The 18,847-nt window shown below is 31.9% G+C and overlaps 1 long non-coding RNA gene and 1 pseudogene across 1 annotated transcript; both read right to left on the minus strand.

Moving 5' to 3' along the window:
• Positions 1–419: 419 nt before the first annotated feature.
• LOC126728276 (uncharacterized) lies at positions 420–5,826 on the minus strand. The gene is made up of 4 exons (XR_007656414.1): positions 5,133–5,826; positions 4,203–4,290; positions 1,954–2,144; positions 420–542 (listed from the first exon to the last, which is right to left on the minus strand). It is a non-coding gene; the product is annotated as an uncharacterized LOC126728276 (long non-coding RNA).
• An 11,169-nt stretch (positions 5,827–16,995) lies between these two features.
• Positions 16,996–17,824, minus strand: LOC126713932 (17.5 kDa class I heat shock protein-like; annotated as a pseudogene).
• Positions 17,825–18,847: the final 1,023 nt, after the last annotated feature.

Here is an 18,847-nt window from a genome sequence, read left to right on the forward strand (position 1 = left end):
ATATTTTAGATGATGTTTTTTAAGTTTCCCTCTTAAGATTCAGCTATGTGGCTATTTAAAAAACACACTTTCATCTCATAAGAAAAAATTCACATGGCAAAATTTTAAGAAGTGAACCTAAAGAACAACACCTAAGTACTGTACGTAAGTCTTACCCTTCTCCTAAACCCCCCTCGACAATTAAAACCCATTTCGATTATTTCTTTTAGGGTCAAATCAATAGCCATGCTTTGAGGAATTTTCTTCTCAATTAAGTTTTAAGACAAATAGAGTGTAGCATAAATTCAAAATTCAATGATTGAGAGAAACACACTACTATCTAAGGTGGGATTTTTAAAGTACTAGCTAACTAGTTACTACAAACTATTTGACCTACACAATTGAATATTCCTAAAAAAAAAAAAAAAAAAAAAAAAACCATCAAATTATAGAATTTAGAGAGCAAAAATATTGAAGAACCTACCTGTAATTGTGAAGGCTGAGGATCTTCTCCAAGTATGTCAAGTAGCGTATTGATGTCAATGGACAAGTCCTCGTCGTCGCTGCCATCACCAAAAGAATCACAATCATAATCAACGATAGAGAAATCGCCACGTGGTTAGAATTCCGACTCGTCATCTACCATCAACACAATCAGAGAAAAGAAACTAAGTCATAGTACCTCATTTAGCCAAGTCCACATGCATAAGCTTCAATTGGAAACAAATTCATGATGGGAAACATTCTGATCATTCACTTTAATTTCCTTGCCTATTCAAATTCTTACCCATTTGATTCTAAATGAGACTCAAGGAGGAAATAGTCAAAGCACCAAAATATGCAATATCTCATATGCAATAAATTCTAATCTATTGTACATCAATGAATTCAAGTAATATACTAGAGAAAAGTAAATCAAAAGCCACAATTGTCACGCTCAATATCAAATTTCACTTACAACTAAACATAAGAGGGCTTTTAAAAAAAATCAACCTAATTTCATGACCAGTAAAAATAGAAATTTAAAAACAAAGGAATCTTTTAACAAGATAAGGTGTCAAATCATTACTGTAAAGAAAACAGATGCAATCTAAAACCTTAGTGGAAGTCACTACAAAGTTTGTAATCTATCCATCTGCATCCTAAAATGTGCATCACTTTTACTTATAATAAGTTAAACTAGGTTTTAGTTTTATAAAATTGGTATAATGATCAAGAGACTATATCTTCTTTGACAATTTTTTATTAAAAGCAACAAGGCTTGCCCAAAACATAGTAGAAAACATGTTCATATATACAATAACAATTTAGAAAGATTCGCCTTCATTGAGAAATTGGATAACCCAGCTTTTATTCAAAATCAAGTACCTACTCACATTCTGATCCAGCCTTTCCATTTTTTTTTTTTTTTTAAGAGTAATGAATTATCTATGTATCCTCTCTCTCCCCCCCCCCCCCCCCCCCCTCTCTTTTTCAACATATAACAATAACAAAGTTTGTAAAACATTTCATACTTAAGTCAAAGGTTGAAAAATTTAATCTCTAAGGCAAGATCATGCACAACAACCTACATATAGGTCCCAAAACAACCAAAAACAAAATGAGAATAACTACTGGGGCAACAAACAAGTGATACATCAACTTCATAAGGTAAGAGAGACTGCTCATAAGAGTTCATGAAAATCGTTTACATGAGATTTAACTTACTATAGAGCACATAAACTCAAAACAATCTTAGGAACTCAGCTCAAGAACTTTTGGGCATATCAAGAACAATGCATAACAAGAATAATGCAAATAATAAACAAACTACTAACATGAGTATGGTATGAAAGCAAAACAATTTTCACCACAGAACTATTTAAAGAACTTATAATAAATAGCGTTGCAACACCTGTTAGATTAATAATGCACGAAGAAAATTTGGCATTGAAATTATTGAATGACACCCTCAGCTAAAAATTTAAAACTTACATTCACAATTTTTGATCGCTTATCCAAAACCAGTTTTTGCCATTCATTTTCTTCCTGCTTCAAAGAGCTTCCTTCAGGGATAAACTTCAAACCACAATCTGGCCTACAAAAGGCTTTTGAATTGATTGATTCTAATAAAGCTGATGCCAAACACTTGTATAAGGGATATGGAGGAACTTATTCAAAAGAATCTGCATAATGAGTATGAACCATGGAGAGTTAACATCCTCCTTGGAGGTGCCTTAAAAATTACTATATCTAAAACATCAGAGTTCCTGAAAAAGTATGAAACCTGTGACATCAACAAAAGAAAAGGCAATGATATCAGCTCACCTGTAACAAAATCAACATTTAACCGTCTTATGTCTGTTTATCTACACAATTCCATTTATCTTCTCATTCTACCAGAGCATCAACAACCAAATCATTAAACAAACAAAGAACTACATACTCATTACATTTTATCAAAAAAAAGAACTACATACTAAAATCTTAGGGAATCCATTGGCCTAAAGGGACTACTGGAATCAACCAAACTTTCCAGCACTTATTGCAACCACAATATACCATAAGAATCTTTCTAACATCCCTTAAAAACCCAATTGCATCATTGTTCATTTGTACAACTTTTTTCTTTTCTTTTTGAAGTCAATAAAAGGAATACAAATTTTAAAATTGATCCTAACTACACTTAAAAATTGCGACAAAAACTCATTTTACAAAACCAATAACAACAACCAAACCTTAGTCCCAAATATTTGAGGTCAGCTATTCAAAAGACTCGTCAGGGTTGGCCACATCAAGTCAAGCATAGAATTCTAATCAGAATCATCAACAACAGTCTTGCCAGGCAAGTACCCAATCATGAAATTATAACCCCACATCAAGTTAAACATAGAATTCTAATCAGAACCATCAACAACAGTCTTGCTAAGCACATACCCATTTAGCAAATTATAACCCCAAATCAATTCTAACCCAAAGAAAGTACCTTTAAAACACAAACTTCGTATGAAGCATTAATCAATAAACTTCACATGCCACAAATTCAGAGGAGAAACATAGAAAATAATTTTTTTTTTTTTTTAAATCTTTTAAAACAACAGGAGCATGAAAATTCATTCAAGTCCGTATACATTTGAAAGGATATTCCACACCAATTAGAAGAAAAAACAAACAGGGTACAGCTAAGACTACCAAAACAGGCATTCAAAATTATACAAAATTGAAAACTCTAGTTAATAAAAATCAATAACATTCAAAAACCTGGAAATTCCACAAAGGAAGAGACCAAAGGAAATCCTAAAAGAAGTTTTTCATTACTGACAAGAATGAAAATCAGCAGGAAGTTGTAATTCAATTCAAACAAAATCAGAAGCCAGAAAAAATCCATTAGTCTAAATCATATGAAAGCACAAAAAAATCTCTGACCTGAACATGTTAAAATTCAAATCTCATATGTAAAACATCTCATACGTAAGTTAAAATGAAAATAACTACTGGGGCAACAAACAAGTGATACATCAACTTCATAAGGTAAGAGAGACTGCTTATAAGAATTCATGAAAATTGTTTACATGAGATTTAACTTACTATAGAGCACATAAACTCAAAACAATCTTAGGAACTTAGCTCAAAAACTTTTGGGCATATCAAGAACAATGCATAACAAGAATAATGCAAATAATAAACAAACTACTAACATGAGTATGGTACGAAAGCACAACAATTTTCACCATAGAACTATTTAAAGAACTTATAATAGCATTGCAAAACAGAGAAGTGTTAAACAAACTCCAAGCCATTACAATCAACCAATTTTAACGCAAAATAGTTCCTCACCTAAACTACCCAAAGGAAACCACCTTGCAAGATATACTACAGCAAAATCTAATGCTCTGACTCATATAATACAAAAAAATCAATTCTATTGGGTTACAACAACTGATCCTAATCAAATTAAAAAGAAATTCTAAGCCACTTATTGGGTCTATTAATATTGTAAATTCAATTGGGTCTATTACTATTGTAAATTCTATTGTTATTAGTCACTTTTCCTATTACTATTATGCAAAACAAAGTTTTGAATCTTGAAAATGTCACCGGAATATTTTCTGCTGCAAGCACAAAATTATTTACAGCTATTTGACAGAACAATTAACTTCTTTTTGCCTAGATGGATAAACTTTATCACCATACAAGAAGTGAAATACAATAAAAAAATTAAAAATTAAAAAAGCAGTTGTTACCTTCTTCAAGGGTTTCAACTCCAGGAAGAACCTTTGCAAGACTCTCTGGCCCCAACATTTCAGTGAACGAATTATACTGGTGGACATCCTGCAACTTTATTATGTTACGAAGAGCAGAGTCAAGTGGAAAGAAGGAAGTACAAATTAATTGAAAAAACAGGATTGACACCTGAACTTCAAACACCACAAATTTGTTGAAAAGGAAGTACAAATTAATTAAATGTTACATATTACATTTTAAACAAAAGTTGATCAAATCTGATTAAGTTGAAATGGGAATAGGATCCTCTCCATCTCAAATGAATCGATTTCATGGTTCAGATTTTAAATATTAAAAATCTAAATATGTCTCTAGTGCCATCATCATGTATACCTGTTAGATACAACAAATAAAATATGAACACTAAAATGGACTATCTCCATTCCACTAGAAATTGAGAGGAACCTTGCTCATTCAAATGATAGTGTTCTTAGGGAAATTTCTTAGGTTGAAGAGTATAGCATGGCTCCAATTATATGTTTTTGACATGGCTTCACATGCCACAAATTTCAGAGGAGAAACATAGAAAATAATTTAAAAAAAAAAAATCTTTTTAAAAAAACAGGAGCATGAAAATTCATTCAAGTCCGTATACATTTGAAAGGATATTCCACACCAATTAGAAGAAAAAACCAACGGGGTACAGCTAAGACTACCAAGAAAGGCATTCAAAATTATACAAAATTGAAAACTCTAGTTAATAAAAATCAATAACATTCAAAAACCAGGAAATTCCAAAAAGGAAGAGACCAAAGAAAATCCAAAAAGAAGTTTTTCATTACTGACAAGAATGAAAATCAGCAGGAAGTTGTAATTCAATTCAAACAAAACCAGAAGCCAGAAAAAATACATTAGTCTAAATCATATGAAAGCACAAAAAAATCTCTGACCTGAACATGTTTAACCCCCTTGCCGGAAAAATCTTGTTGTTGTTCCACATAGCCTTTTCTTAAAATTCAAATCTAGAAATCACTTTCCCGAGAAAATCTTCAAACCCTTTTCCTGAATTTCCAAGAAAAGTGTTTTATTTTTATTTTTTATTTTTTTTGCAGTTGTTTGAGAACCACTTTCTATTTGAGGATAACTTAGAGCATTCAGGAAGTTCAGGAAGAGAGAGAGAGGGATCAGATTTTCTGGGGAAAATCTTTGAACCCGTTTCTTCAATTGAATGGTGAAGAAGATTTGAGAGATTAGAAATGAATCTATATGTTTTTGGGGTAAGGAAATCCACTTTCCCGAGAAAATCTTCAAACCCTTTTCCTGAATTTCCAAGAAAATTTTTTTTTTTTTTTTTTTTTTCAGTTGTTAGAGAATCACTTTCTATTTGAGGATAAGTTGGAGCATTCAGGAAGAGAGAGAGAGGGATCAGATTTTCTGGGGAAAATCTTTGAACCCGTTTCTTCAATTGAATGGTGAAGAAGATTTGATTTTGGGGTAAGGAAATCCACTTCTTAAGGGAAAATTTTCTGCGTTTGAAGATGGGTTATCTGGGAAAGTGTGTGAAAGTTAGAGGATTTTTTTTTAGAGAGAGAAGAGAAGGAAAGTGTAGAAAGGGTGAGGGAAAGTGAGAGAGAAAGAGAAATTGAAAAGACTGTGCGTTTATAATTAGTAGCCTTTAGAGTCTTGGCACAGTTGCACGTGCGAGTTTCTTTGATTTAAACCCAAAATGACGTCTCAATATTTGAATTTTAAAAGAAAATACTGACTTTTCTTTCTAATTTTTTTTTTAAAAAAATAGTGATTTTCATTATTATTATTTTTTTTTTTGCTTTGTAAAATTTTTCAAATATATATCAGGAACATTCTAGTATGTTTTGCGAACCTTCCGTGGAACAGGTTCACTTGGATATTTCATTGCGCTGTTGATTCATGTATTAGGCTTCTCCATAATTGGGCTTACACGAATTTGGCAGCATATTTTGAAATCACCCAAGATTAAAAAAAAAAAAAACTTTTATATTTATTCTTTTTTTTTCAACTATCTATAAATGTTGGAATTCACGAAATGTGTGGGAATGAACAGGGAACTCATAAAAAATTCATATTAATTCTTGTAAATTTTAAAAGCGTCAAATTTAAATCAACATAAATAAATGGACAATTTTGAAAACAAATATAATTTATCATAAAAGTGGTATTTATTAAAGGGAAAAGTTAATATATACCTATGATTAGGATATAGTTTTAGAAATTTTTTATAGGTAAAGAAAAATGTTACTAGTTTTTTGGACAACTTTTTATATTTTTCATAAAAATGATATTAAAATTTTCTTAAAATAGCTTACTAATTAATATCCTAAGAGCATCCGTTAATCAAGCTATTTATTAAAAATAATAAATCTACGGATACAAAATTTCATAAAGCTTGTTTGACAACTATTGATATGACATATTTTAGTTTTTACATAATTAAAATTATATTAGTGATGTGTTTATATGAAAATAATGTTACTTTAATGAAAACCTAACACCATAATAAGTTGTGAAGAAAGTTGTAAAAATTGAGCAATGTTAGAGACAGTATACCTTTTATTATATAAGACTTACAAATTGATGGCTTACAAATTGATGTCTTACAAATAATTTCATTGTTAAAGTTTATCAATCATATTCATTGCCATGTTTAGGGCTATACACGTTCCGATTGGAATTGACAAACCTAGAAGGAGCTGAGGTGGTCGCACCACTCTTAACTGTTATTGAAGATGCACATAATGGAGGTTAGAGATTTTGAGGAAAATAGGTCATTAGCTAGTGTGGTATCAATTCCTATTTTAAAACTTTCTTACAAGTCCATATCACATTGTTGTTAGGGGTATATCCTTCATAAAACCCACCATTTTGTCTAGGAACTAACGCTCTGTTTGTTTCAACAATGATATTTTCTAGAAAATGAGTCATTTTCCAAAAAGCATTTTTTATAAAACTATCTCATTTTCTAATGTTTGGTAGCAACTTTAAATAAGTTGAAAAACAACCTTCTAATTTCCTTTGTTTAGCTTGCAGTGAGATAGAGTTGTTTTCCAAAAAAATTTAATGGAAAACAATTTCTAAAAATAAGCCATATTTTTTATGTTGACTAAAGATATTTTTCCTTTAACTCATCTTTTTTTTATGCTATCAAACACTAGAAAATAAGGAAAACTATCTTTACACAAGGTTTTCCATCGACACAAACGGAGTGTGAACAAAACTCCCAACTCCTTCTTCATTCTCCGCTTTTCACGCATTTGCTTTTCTCTCTATCTCTCTCTCCCTCATAAGGTCAAACTTGTGTAGAGATGTCATCCACGAGGTTCACATGCCTAGCTTATGCCTCCATGATTTGGATTGAGGAATACTTAGCCCTCCGTGCTTTGGATTAAATTTAGGAAGGTAACTAAGATTTTGATTTGATCTTAAGATTCGATGTGGCCTTTTTTTTTTTTTTTTTTGTGTTTTAGTCTTTAGATTTGGTGTGGTTGTGTGTGTTTGTTTTGATCTTTGATCTTTAGATATTATGTTGGCATTTGACCATCACACCAGCATCAATGACTGAAAATGTAATCAGGGATTTTGATTCTTGAGGTGTGGCATTGTAAACACCACATTTTGTACTCGTTATTAAATTTTGGTCCCCAGCCCCAATGATAAGCTTGACATATGTTAACCAAGGGTAATTAGAGAGTTCACAATAGTTTGGAAGTAATCACAACTCAAAAGTTCTTAAATCGCTTTGAAATCGATATTGAAAAATGACCTTTACTCACTATTTTGACCTTAACTTTTGATCCACAAAATTTTTTTGAGTGATATTTGTTTCATTGGAAAGTAGATATCCTAGGCTTCAATTTGAACACAAAGTTTGCTTAATTTGGACTTATATTGAGTAAGTTATGACTATTTGAAGTTGGGCTAACTAGGCAGTCCAATTTTCTGGGTTTTTAAACTTTAGTTTAAGGCCCAAAACATTATAGTGTAATTACTAGACTATTTGACACTAACTAAAGGTTGAAGAATGAAGCTGCAATGCATAAGAGAACCCCTAAGCGGCTTTGGTGATTATTAGTGGTTTCTTAAATCAATAAGTGGGATTGTGATAGCCTTTTGTATGGGGTCCAAGTGTTAACGTTCAAAGTCATCTTTATTTGCAGTGACTATATATGTAGGGACTAAAAAAAAAAAAGATTTGTAATGTAATGTATCTATATGTGAAAATTAGATGTAATGTAATATAAAAATGTTCACAACTGTGTAATGTTCAACTTATGAAATCAATGGCAGTATTTTTTCTCAAGTTTAGTAATTATCTATTGCCTTGCTCAGAATTGTATTTTCCCTTAAAAAAAGAGCTTTTGGAACTTTTGGGATCCAAACATCCTTAGATTTTATAGTTCAAATTGCCCTATGTTTGTTAAGATGCAATTTACTACATCTCCCTTTTCCCATTTGATTATTTAGTGCATTGCCAAAACTTAGTATCAATGGAAGTAATGTCTCTAAACACCAAGACTCGTGATCTCTTGAAAAGCTTTTCTTTGGTTTGAATGTTTCAATAAAATTGGACCACAGCATTGGCCGCTTGCCACATTTCCATTTTTAATTCTTTAATTCATTCAATATATATTGGTCCATTCCAAATGTTGGTTCTTGGAGGAACTAATTGAAACTAGCCATTAAATTTAGGGTATGGTAGGAAAAATACTAATAGGAAAGGCTATAGATTCATTTCTGAGCTTTATGGCTTTTATTCTAATTGTCATAGCTTTCAAGATGACCAAACAAATGTCACCCTAGTTTTTTTATTTTCATATATATCTTCAAGTATATCTAATAACTTGATGAGATTTTATATCAGAGTTTAACTTGAAACTCTACTATCTTTTAATGGTAAAATCAATCGAGAAAAAAAAAATTAAATATTTCTATTTAGAAAACAAAAAGAGGCTTCCTCGTAGAAGCAGTCCATTTCGCCTAAGAGCAAGGAGTAGTAGAGTATGAAAAGAGAAAACAATCAGGTAGCACATGAACTTGCATAACTTCAGTCATCTATCTGTATTTTTGTTACTGTTTTTTTCCTTAGAATAAAACTATAATGAAGGGGATGTTTGTATTAAGTTTATGCTTGGAGTTGCGGGTGGACATATCAATGATATCATACCAACTAATCAAAAAGTCGTGTAATCAAGATAGCATCGTTTATCCTTAGGAAATTTTTATTCAAGGTTCCACAACCTCGACTCCCACATCAATATGTGATCTTTCCTTAGAGTTTTATAGAACTTTTTAATTTTTGGGATTTTTTTATTATAGAGTTTTAACCTATAGAATCCGTTTTTTACGATTGTGTTCTTTATCATCGGACCAAAACATCAATGAGTTTTTAGTGTAGGCATAGATTGAAACCTAGATGTGGTACATTTTTGTGCAAATGGATTTTATTGTTATGTTACAGTTTTTGTGCTAATGGATTATGGATGTGGTACGTTTTTCTCCACTAATAGTGTAGTTTTTATCAATTTTAGTCTCAGGCTCTCAATCAAAATATCCGTCCTGTAATACCCTTTCTCTTAGCTATATTGGTTTTTCTGTGTGTTTTTTTTCCTAGAATAAATTTCTTACTAAAAAAATACATTGTTTGTAGCTTTGTTTTTTTTCCCCTATTATTATTAATTCTCAAATATGATAAGGAGATTGTTCTTTTTGTAGCCAAACAAAGCTACAAATTCTCTTTCTGCACTATTTTAACATGTTGTATTTCAATATAGTTTTGAAGAATCCGAATTCAACCTTGATGAGAAAGAGGAAAAGATTGAATCATTGCATTTTGTTAATTTTGACCTTTATAAAGATTGAAAAAGAATAGTTTAGAAAAAATATTATTTTTGTTAGTATTAAGGTTTATGTTAGAATGATAACATTTACCATTGGTTAACTTTGAATATATATATATATATATATATATATAAATACTAATTGATATAAATGGAAAACTAATATTTCAGATACATGCTAGACATGCATGTCGGAGACACACTAGAATTTGCAAATATGCAAGTCTAAATAAGCATACAAATATGCCAAAGGATCAAATGAAAGACATAAAAATAGAGGGAGAGAGAGAGAGAGAAAAGTACTTGCTATTTATTTATTTAATTAAAATAATTCTATCAAACTTTGATAGGTTTCTCACTATTGTTTTGAATATATAATTATTATGTATGTATATATATATATATAAGTAATTATAACGATGTGATTTAATCTCAAATTTTAATATTTCACTCACCTCAAATTCTATCAAATCCAAGTAATTTAAAATAAATTAAATGTTTTGATTATATATCATAATTTTATGTTTTAATATGTAAAATTTATACACTACACACAATGTATGCACAAAGTGACTCAATATATGTATGTATACATGTTGCAAATTAATTTGTTTTTATCGTATGAGTCACAAATTAGTCACAAATTATTAATATGGTTTTGACATAAATCACTTCTAATTAAGCCGTGCATCGCACGTGCATAATACTAGTATATATATATATATATATATATAACCGAAATCTCTGAAACTCCATAATTTTCCACATCATCATTTTAATTTTTTAAACTAAATAGTGAGAGAGTCCTAATAGGAGTCTCTCTCTCTTTTTTCCTTAATCCTAAAGTTATTATTTTTTTTACGTGAGTCTTTCTTCTTCTTTTTTTTTAAAACCTAAAGTGAGTCCCTTTAAAAAAAAAAAAATATATATATATATATATATATATATATATTCTAACATGTGGTCTTTTTTAAAACTAAATAGTGAGAGAGTCCTAACATGAGTCTCCCTCTCTTTTTTCCTTCATCCTAAAGGTTTTTTTTTTTTTTTTTTTTTTTTTTTACGTGATTCTTTTTTTTGAAACCTAAAGTGAGTCCTTTAAAATATATATATAATGTGAGGTCTAATTTAAAAAAATCATAATTATTTTTTTAATCCTAATTCTAACGTAGGTCTCTCAAAAAGTCAAAATTTTCGGTTTTATATTATATATAGATAATAATAATGATATGGCAAGCTCTAAGAATATGAAAATGCAATTTGTAAATCTACTATCAAGATAACATAAATTATTTTTTTTACGTGAGTCTTTTTTTTTTCTTTTTTTTGAAACCTAAAGTGAGTCCTTTAATATATATATATATATATATATATATATATAATGTGAGGTCTAATTAAAAAATCATAATTATTTTTTTTAATCCTAATTCTAACGTAGGTCTCTCAAAAAGTCAAAATTTTCAGTTTTATATCATATATAGATAATAATAATGATATGGCAAGCTCTAAAGATATGAAAATGCAATTTGTAGATCTACTATCAAGATTGCGATCTCGCGAAGCATCGCGCCGATCGCGATCTCGCGAAGCGTCGATCAGCGCGGTCCTTCGCGAGATCGCGATCGACGCTTTGCGAGATCGCGCCTGGTGAGATCGCGATTGGCGCGGTGCTTCGCGAGATTGCGATCGACGCTTTGCGAGATCGCGCCGTCGATCGCGATCTCGCTTTCGCCGATCGCGATCTCGCGAAGCCCCGCGCCGATCGCGATTGACGCTTCGCGAGATTGCGATCGGCGCTTCGCGAGATCAGCGTCTCTCGCGAAGCACCGCGTCGTCGAACCTAGTCGAGCGTCGATCGCGATCTCTTCCCTTGTCGAACTAGCCAGTCGATCGTTGATGATTTTTTTTTTTGGGTTTTGTCCGTGTTTTTCTGGGTTTGTCTTTTCCTTCTTCTTTTCCAAACACCAGAAAATATTTTTTGGAAAATTTTTTGAAATGCAACCAAACACATGAAAACATTTTCCTTTCCGGAAAATAGCATTTCTGGAAATGGAATATTTTCCGGAAATGCTTTTACACGAACCAAACACAGCCTTAATGAATTTTCTGGCTGTTTCCTGATTATTTTCAACGAACTTTCTAGCATCTTGGTGAACCTTCTTTGGACTTGGCCCACTTAGGTATCTCGTGTTGCACACAGCCACAGATTCGTGTATTGGGCCCATCCGCAATTGCATGAGCACAAATTTGGCAACACATTTTCATCCCAACCAAGATTTAACCAAAAAGAGAGATCTTTTGTATTAAATTATTATTAGTATTATTATGATTTTATGGTCGAAGATATTTGAATTCTGATTTTGCTCCTAAAGGAGAGAAAAAAATCATCACTGATATAAGACTCTTCACGTGTGTATTAACATTCAAGTGCACATAATATGCGTGTGAATATAATTTTCAAAAAAAAAAAACAGAAGTGTGTGTGAATATATGATTATGTCAACCAGTCATGAAAAAATCAAATTAATTCTAGTAAATTTTTTGAAACATCAAAATTCAAATTAGCATAATATATACAGGTCATTTTGAAAATAAATGCAATTCATTGTAAACATGTTATTTATTGATTGGATAATTTGATAGTTACAACAATAAGGAATACTATGCCAAAGAGTTACGAGGCTCTTAGAAAAAAATGATGTTTATTAAAACTTTAAATTAAAGACAAAAAATTTCAAAACATTTTCACAATTATTGATATGATATGTGTAGGGTTAAGGGCCCAACTCATATATTGGGCCTTGGGCTCTGGTCGAGAGTATGGTGATCTGAGGACAAATAAATGGTAGTGGCTGGGTCAAGCTTAGAATCTCATGAGTGAGGTACGAATGGGATGGTGGTCCGAGGAGGAATATCTCCTCAGATAAGCTAAGCACAGCTCAAATGTGTATCCTAATAATCAAGATGACCTTCTAGGAAGCTCTAGTGATAGGGACGTGCCTCATAAATGTACAAGAAGGATGGGAACTCAAAAATATCTAAGGGAAAGCTGCTACCATTGCATTGAATGCTCTGTAGCTAACTCTTTGGCCGCATTAATGAGGAAGTGATCTTTGAACAGTACTTTTTCAGCCTTACAACCACCTCCAAAGACTTCTGGAAGAGACTGATGGGACAAGGATCAGCATAAGCCATTAGCTATCCACGTGTAGGGTAAAGATGAAAGAAGAGACATAATATAAATGAGAGTGGAGACCCCAAAGGAAAGAGATCGGAAAATAAGGAGAGAAAGGACTATAGCAATCAAAATTGTATTAGTAATCTGTTCAATTGATTTATATTAGAACTTACCTCCTTGGACCGTGCCGAGAGTGAATTTATTTGGATCAATCCTTCCTGCTTTTGTTTGATTATCTTTCAAACCCATTCCATCCGTTGTCCAACTCATTAGGGCCTAGTTCTCTAACCCATCCTCTACAAATTTATTGTATTGGGATCATTGGGCTAATATCCCTTTACATTTTGGGTTTGGGCTCCAAAACGTGTCCCCACAATATGTTATCACAATTTTTACATAATAAAAGTGAAGTCAGCAACGAGTTAATGTGAATGTGATGTTATCTATAATGAAAACTTGATATGTTAATGTTAACAAATTATGTGAAAAATTGTCCCCAACATTGCTTTTATTAAAATTCGAGGAGCAACTAATAAGAAAGGGAAAGGAAAAAAAAAATTCATAATTGGAATGATATTTAAAGGACATCACATAAAATTATATCATTTCCATAATTGTCTTTAAGGATCTATTATCTATTAATAAAGAATAAATCATAGCAAAATTGCAGTGAGGTAATGTATTAGGTAATTATCAATTGCATTGCATATTAGTTGGGTTGTAAATAAGTCACGCCGAATATTAAAAGTTTAGGTTTGCTTAATTTAATTTAATTTCAATCACGAAGTAAGTCTGGACACATCATCAAGCTATAAACTTGGTTTATTTTCTTGTTGAAGAATTTCAAGCTTGTTCACAACAAGCTATTTAATTATACTTCCTCAAAAAAAAAAGCTATTTAATTATATAAAAAAAAAAAAATCTGGCATATAATAAGAACAACAATTAGAATTTTTTACCGCCTTACAATTTTATTCCAATAATTGATAACTTAATTATAGTTACGAATATATCATTTGAGTCAATCTACAATATATCATTTGAATCAATTAGAAAGACTAGTTTTCACTGTACGGTTATAAAAATTAGATTACCAATCTAATTCTAAAAAAAAAAAAAAAAAAAAAAGATCTACCAACCTGGTACTAATAATTTTTAGTACAAGATGAACTATTTAAATCATTAATAAATTTTAAATACAATAGTTTAGTATCTTATAAATTTATTTATAAACTTTTACAATTCAATCTCAAGTATATATAATTATGGGTAAAATACATAAATTAACCCCGAGGTTTGGGCAAATTCCAAAAAAGTTCAAGACTTTTCAAAACTAACCAAATTGGTCCTTAAGCACAATTTGGTCCTAAACGGAGTGACTCCCTTTTCTCTCTCCTCACTCTTCTCTCTTCTCTCATATTTCTTACTTCTTGTACCTCATTCTATCGCACAAACCAAAAAAACAAAACCCACCACAACCCAAAAATCCACTCATTGAGATCACAACCACCACCTCACCACCATTGTTACAAAGCCCAACACCACAAACCAAAACCAACGATCGGAACCCAAACTACCATAGACCCATACTCACGGCCACCCAAACCACCCAACGGATGTAGATTTGAAAGGACACCCACCAAGTTCAAACCCAAATGGTATCCAAGCAGAGGTAGATTGAGAAGATAATATGCGTATCTAAATGGTATCCAAGCAGAGGAGAGATTAGGTTTGAATTCATACCCACAAGCAACTATTCACATACACAGAAAATATACAACACTTAAACAACAACAAATAAGGTTCATCCTATCAAAAAAAAAAAAAAAGGTTCACAAATCCACACAACAGAAATACCATAAATTTCAACAAGACCCACCCCTCTTAAACCCAAACCCATCATCAACAAGACCCATAAATAGAAAACCAGCATCACCCTTTCCAAAAAAAAAAAAAAAAAACCCATAGAAAAATACCAAATCAAACCCAGCAACCAAATTAACCAAGCAAATACCTCAAGCTAAACCTTAATCACAATAGTGGAGAAACCAAGATTCACCACTGATCATGGTGGTTGTGGATCTTTCCATCTCTGACTGAGTTTTAGTGGGCATTGTAGTTGTTTGAGAGAGGAGAGGTTTGAGATAGGGTAAAGGGAGAAGAGAGAAGATGTTAATTTCAATCTAATAATTTAATCGAATATTCCCAGAAAGTTGTTGCAACCAATTATTTTGTCACCAAAGATATGACAATGAGTAGATCTGTGGGGGCTGTGGTGGGTTTTGTTTTTAGGTTTGAGATAGAATGAGAGAAGAAGCGAGAAATAAGAGAGAGAGAGAGAGAGAGAGAGAAAAGCCATAGAATGAATAACTGTCCTTAACGCTGTTAGGGACCAAATTGTGCTTAAGGACCAAGTTGATTAGTTTTGAAAAGTCTTGAACTTTCTTGGCATTAGCCCAACCTCAAGGTTAGTTTATGTATTTTACCTGCAATTATATTTTTATACATGTAGACACAATTGTATATAATATTATGTATTCAAGTTGAGTGTCATAATCATGGTCACATTATTTTTTTTTTTGAATTTGTTTTTCTTAATATATTTATGCATGTTCAATTTTTTTTAGAAGTATTTTAAACTTTTTGTCCCAGTCAAGTTATTTCTTTGAACTTTTATTTTTATTTTTATAATAATTCAAAGCCCACAATTTTATTCTAACACTTAACTTTTAGCCAGTAAAATATTAAAGTGACTTTGTTCTATTGCAATTCAACCAAAAAGTAAAAGAAATCTACATATTTTCTTTACTGTAGCTAGAAGATTAATGGTCCGTTTGGATAGAGGAAAAAAGAAAAAGAAGTGGAAGAGAATAAAGTGGATTTAAGAGGATATTTTTTTATTTTTTTATTATTTTATTTACATCGCTTTTGCAAGTTGTGAGCAATGACCAGCCCCATATATCACGCATCTTTCACATGACTATACTACTCTTCTGTGTCAAGCTATAGGAGAAATATATTTAAGTTTCTTCCAAATTGCTCTATTTCCTATTCCCAAAATAATTTGACCAGCCCCATATATCACACATCTTTCACATGACTATACTACTCTTCTGTGTCAAGCTATAGGAGAAAATGAGAAATTTATTTCAAGTTTCTTCCAAATTGCTCTATTTCCTTTTCCCAAACTAATCTAATATCTTTTTTCCCAAAATTTTTTAATATCTTTAGGAAATAGAGCAATTAGGAAGCTGAGTTGAAATTGTTCATAAAGAGCAATTAGGAAGAACCTTAAATATATAAACAGCTGAGTTCCAAATTGTTCATAAAGAGAACAGATAAGTTGATTTACAGCTATAACAAATGAAAATTTTCACCCGTCATATTATTATATATTCATACATTTGACATGTTAGCATACATAAAATTTCCATTTGAGTACTTTGAACAAAATTTATTCCCTCTAGTTAACATTTGTGAAGATTTAAGAAAACTGTAAGTCTAGAAATTTTGATGTGGAGATACTATTTCTCCCAAATCCTGCAGTCGTGATTAGATAGACCTTTTTATTAAGTTATCATCCACAAAAATTTTCTTGTTTAATAGATGAAGAGTCTCTTAAACCTTGCGCATAAAATGCTAAGCTACATTATGATTGCTGATCAAAACATTGATGCCCTTTGCACTTAGAAAGATCTGGTTGGCAGTTGGCAATTTGAGGAAGAAAAGGGAAACTAATTTACACTAGTAAGAGTAAGCAACGATTTTAACTTTTAAGCACAATGTTTTTGCATTTCTTTGTACTTTCAAATCATTTACATAGCTTTTACATATTCCCCGTATAGCATATACCTGGGGACACATCATGAAAATGATCAAACAATGAAAGGAACATAGTACTAAAATTTATTTTATGCAATCAAAATTTAAGGCCTATGGTTATGTTAATTACTATGCTATATAGGGACCAAGTTCACAATTTAGCCAGAAATCTCAATGGACTTGACATCAGACTTCTTCACCCCTACCTTAGGAACCGTCACAGTAAGAACACCATTCTCCATAGCAGCCTTAACCTGATCCATCTTAGCATTTTTAGAAGCCTAAACCTCCTCAAGAACTTGCCATTGCTACACTCCACTCTATGCCACGTCTCTTTCTTCTCCTCCTTCTCCACTTTCCTCTCTTCGCTTATCTGGAGCACTCTGTCATCTTCAACTTCGACCTTTGCTTCCTCCTTCTTAAGCCCTGGAAGATCGGCTTTGAACACATGGGCTTCTGGGGTCTCCTTCCAATCCATGCAGGTATTAACCACAGCATAAATTTCTCCTAAAGACTGAGATTCAGATGGGACTGGGAAATCCTTAAAAGGGTCCCAAATCTCAAGCTAGAATGGGTCCAAGATGTTGGTTTGGCGACTACCAAAGAAGCTTGGAATTAGCGGCATCTTAATTAAGAGCTAGAATAGAGAGAAAACCTTTGAAGAAGTGGTTGTTTGTTGGGAATGCTTACAATGACACTTGCGAATTTTGACTGGTTTGAGAGAGAACAACGTGGTAGTGAATTTATAAGTTCGTGGGGGATTCTTCGAGTATTTTCTTGGGAGTTTCTGGTTGTTGTTAGTCTTCTCTATTTATCTTGACGAACTTTCGGGTCTATTCTAATTTTTTAAACGAATGTTCTAGTATCTTTGCGAACCTTCTTTGGATTTGGCCTTCTTGGGTATTTCCTTGCATTACCGATTCGTGTAATTTTTTTTGATAAAATACTGATTCATGTTTTGGGCCTCTCTACACAATGCGCTTACACGGATTTGGCAACATATTTAAACCCAACCAAGATTATAAAATAAGTATATCTGTTTTTTTTTTCTTTTTTTTTTTGGGACGGGTGGTATTAACATTGGCCTAAACGAAATGTTTGTCAATATCTTAATATACAATTTAATTCTTGTAAATGTAGTGGGTTCCAGTTAGTTCAATTAGTAAAGTCTTTGATGGTTGAATAAGAGATTTGGGGTTCAATCTCCACCTACACCAAAAATTGATTGGTCTTTATCATCAAGAGCGGACGCCATAGGTTGAAACTCTTAAAAAAAAAAAAAAAACCTCTTTCATAAAAAAAAAAAATAAAATAAAAAATCTTGTAAATTTAAAAGCACTAAAATTTTAATCAACATAAAATATATGGATCATTTTGAAAACAATGTTGTAGGGTCACAATTTTGGGGCCCAAGCCTAAATTGTATGGAGTCTTGGTCCAATGAGCCCAATACAATGAATTTGTAGAGAATGGGTTGGAAACTTGGACCTTAGCGAATCAGACGATCGACCAACAGGTCTTGATGATAAAGAAAGAAAGATAACATAAATTTACTAGGAAGAGACGTCCTCGGATTTTATCTGAGGAGATTGATTCTTAATATATTGTTCGTAATACTTTGTTACCAGTCCCCCCCTTTATTTTTTCCCTTCTCCTCTATTTTATACTATCTTCCTCCCATTTCCACTGTCCACGTGTAGATTTAGATTGATAGTGCTGATACTTGTCCCATTAGCCCCTCCCCAAAGTCGTTGGGAGTGGTTGTAAAGACTGAAAAGCAGGGTTTAGTTAG

This window comes from Quercus robur, chromosome 1 (assembly GCF_932294415.1).
Source record: "Quercus robur chromosome 1, dhQueRobu3.1, whole genome shotgun sequence".
In the NCBI taxonomy this organism is placed as follows: domain Eukaryota; kingdom Viridiplantae; phylum Streptophyta; class Magnoliopsida; order Fagales; family Fagaceae; genus Quercus; species Quercus robur.